We start from the raw sequence: 3,636 nt of genomic DNA on the forward strand, positions 1-3,636 counted from the left end.
ATATATATATATATATATATATATATATATATATATATATATATATATATATATATATATATATATATATATATATATATATATATATATATATATATATATATATATATATATATATATATATATACATATTATGGAGTAGGTGAAAGGTATATATATACACATATATATATGTATAATTTTTTGTTTATTAATAGTTTATTTTGACTCTCCTATTTACAATGTAATGTGAACTCGTCATTAGTCTCCCAGTGTCGTTGATGTCTGTGTTTACTGAGAAGGCAGTAGAGTTACGACGTGTGTACGAGAGGGTGATGGCTGGTCCGGTCGAGTAACCTGACCGAGGGGAAGAATGCTGACGTCGAGGATTACAGCTTTTCCTGGTACGGTCTACGGCAGGTGGAGCGGGACGTTCGATATATATATTTACATGTCCCTATGTCTATGGCGATTGGGATGAGTTAGTCTATTATATAAACTGACATCCGCTTTCGCAAACGGCATATATGGAATAATGGATGAAAAAAGGTGGTGTGGGTGGGAGGAGAAGGAATAATGGATGATGGACAGTACCTTGTCTATCGTCCTTTTATAGTCAACCTTGGTTGTCTATGAAAAGAACTGGGAGTAGGACAGATGATTGTTTAACTTCATCGGTGAGATCATAGATTAGAGTAATACTTTAATCTGTGATCACACGATGACGATAAAAATCATCTGGATCTACTTCATAGTTCATACTAATATCGTAGGCTGAACGCAATTTGCGCGAAACCTCGGCGAAACGCGTGCCGATGGAATATATTCGTCGGCCTAGGGTTCCGAGAGTGCGAATCGTTGACGTATCCATGCAATACCGACGGAATCGGTGCATGAATTCAGTTGAGTGCCGGGAGAGGTGCAGCCGAAAAAGGCGTCCGGAAGATGTTTGACCAAGAATTTGTAGGTCTGAGGGTCCAGCGGTCGTCGAACGAGTGGGGAAACAGACGAGCGATTGCCCCGTTTATTCTTCCGAGTTTGATGAATATTGAAAGGGATTCGGGCACGAATGTGAATGAGGACTCGTCATAGGTGCGCGATGTGTGTCGACGAGTGCCCCAAAGCCAGTAGAGAGCGATCAGCGCTCGCCATCTCGGATCGGTTCCTGGGGCTCTAATGACCTGTACAACCCAGTCGACGAGGATCTTAGGTCGTGTGGATTGTGTTCCCGGTTTGGTCTCCCAATATGTTGGAGTAGCCTTGAATTGCGTGCCGCCATTCGTCGGCAGCGATTACAGGAAGTCCCATAGCCCGTGCGTGACTGTTAACTGCCGCCCGAAATAGTTAAACTTTATTCGGTTGGCAGCCTTCATAATAACAGAAGACTAAAAATTGGAGCAATTCAGCTCGGCTAGGGATGACGTTGGTGATACTGTATTCGCTGGCGCAGTCGCGCCAGTACTTCATGGCACTTTCGTAGTTGCGCTGTGTGCCGGTCGCTAGTCCTCCGTTGGCGATTTGGTGCAAAACAATGTCGGTTTCTAGATACTCTGATTGATGTGACGAGGATCGTATAACACTGCTGCGTAAAGGCGCGTAGGGGCCGTGTCGCGGCCGAGTGCTTGGACGATATTAGACGGATAGTGCACGGCTCCCTGGTCGATAACTGTGAGATCCACGCTGTGCTGCACGATGTGGGACCAAGGATCATTCGCTGTAGTTGTAGATCTAGTTGCTGGTAGATTTGGCCTAGCATGGGTTCGGGTGGGGCTATGAGTTTGAGTGTTTGATCCCATTTCGAATGATATGGGTTCGCAAACTCCACATGAGCCTGGTGCCCCTTGTTCAGACAGTAGAATGCGGGATACGCCTGATCCTGTTTGTTGGGTTTGATGTGCCACCGGCGAAATAAGCTCAGCACTGCTTCCGATGTGACGGTCCAGTGGTATTGGAGGAGGGAGCCCTGTCGGGAAAGCATGTCCGCTGCCAAGTTTAGTTTGCCTGGCATGTAATCTAGTGTTACTGGCCACTGAGTCTGTTGTTTGTGACAGAACCAAACTAGGTGTCTGAGTTGAGCGTTCATCAGTTGTGACTGGCTGCACCGCTTTCGAAGAGCGTACAGCGCTGTCGTCGTGTCCGTCAGCCACAGCAGTGGGATTTGTCCGATGTCGTGGTGTTGGTGGAAATATTCGAAGGCGAGTACGAGTCCCTTGAGTTCGAGCACTAATATTGGCCAGTGTCGTTCTCTCGGTGTCCAATGTCCTGCAAATCTCAGCGTCTGTTGGTTCCAATATAAGGTGGCTCCGAAGCCTGACTTCGAGGCATCTGACGTCATCATCGCTTGATGATCTGGCATCCAGATCTGACGTGTTTCGAAAATTTCGATGAGCAGTGTTATCCGCTCGATTTTCTCGAACGCGGCCCCTGATAGGCGGATTTTGGCTGATCGATACCACAGGGTACTCCGCTGTAGATCGGCTATGAATGGCCGTAAGTTGAGTACGGAGAATGCTGCCCATTGGAGGCAGCCTAAGTGCGATTGCCAGAGACGCATCTGTACTTTCCTTTGGTTCTTTAACCCCATTGTGCGGTTCGCTGCTCCGAGTCGGAGGGGTTTTTCTTTGAACTCTGACGTCATTGAAATTTTGTTGTCCCGCAAGTCGATGACTACACCTGTGCTGTAGGCAGGTCACTGGGTGGATCCAGTGGCCTTTGTCTTGTGCGAATTTTAGCCCTAGGCTGTGGAACAGTTGGTTGATTTGGCAGTGATGCCGGAGAGTTATCGCCTCCGATCGGCCCAGAAAAAGAAGGTCATCCACATAGAGCATTATGCGGATTCCTTTGTTCCTGAGAATTTTCCTCACGACGTCCATGAGAAGGTTGAACCAAGCTGGAGAGAATGATGCTCCCATTGGAAGTGCCAGGAAGCACCAGAGCTGACCAGTGTGGTCCCGGAACTGCCAGAGGCCGGGATCTGCAACAGCTAATACATAGAATCCGTCCTTGATATCCGTGGACATAGCTACATCGCCCTTCCTGGCAACTTCGGCCAATCGCTCTAGGCCTTCTGCTCGAAACTTAATCTTTTCTGCGTGTTCGTTGATCGTCACTGAATTCAGAATTAGACGACCTCGAACCCCATCGGATTTCAAAATCATAAATGCTGGATGTATGAGATGTGCCTCGGACTCCAGACATTGTCTGATGATTCCCTCGGACTCTAGTCGCAGTAATTCTGTTGTGATCATTTCCGTTGTCACCTCGGGAATATTTATCCACCTTCCCGTTGTTGATGGTGGTGGAGGTCCTAGTGGTCCCCAAGCCGGCCGTACGCCATAATTGATTGCCTCCAGAACCACCCGTTTCGCGCCGTGCTCCCTCCATGTTCTGATGTCACGTCTGACCTTTTCATGTAAGGAAGTTTGCGCGCGCGAATTAGCCTTAATTTCCGTTTTTCACTTGATTTCCGGTCTTCGCCTCGTCTTGTTTGCCTTTTAGGGTTTTGGCGGTCCTCTCACGAGCTGCCTTGTCCCGAGCGGCTTTGTCTGCTTCCGTACCTTCCTTACCTGCGCGAGCTAAGTCGAGTTCGTGCTGGCGTTCTGTTGCTTGTTTTACGTATTTGGCAATAGCGGACTTGTTGTGATGTTGTGCGCGAAA

The sequence above is a fragment of the Sphaeroforma arctica genome, assembly GCF_001186125.1.
Source record: "Sphaeroforma arctica JP610 unplaced genomic scaffold supercont1.202, whole genome shotgun sequence".
In the NCBI taxonomy this organism is placed as follows: domain Eukaryota; class Ichthyosporea; order Ichthyophonida; genus Sphaeroforma; species Sphaeroforma arctica.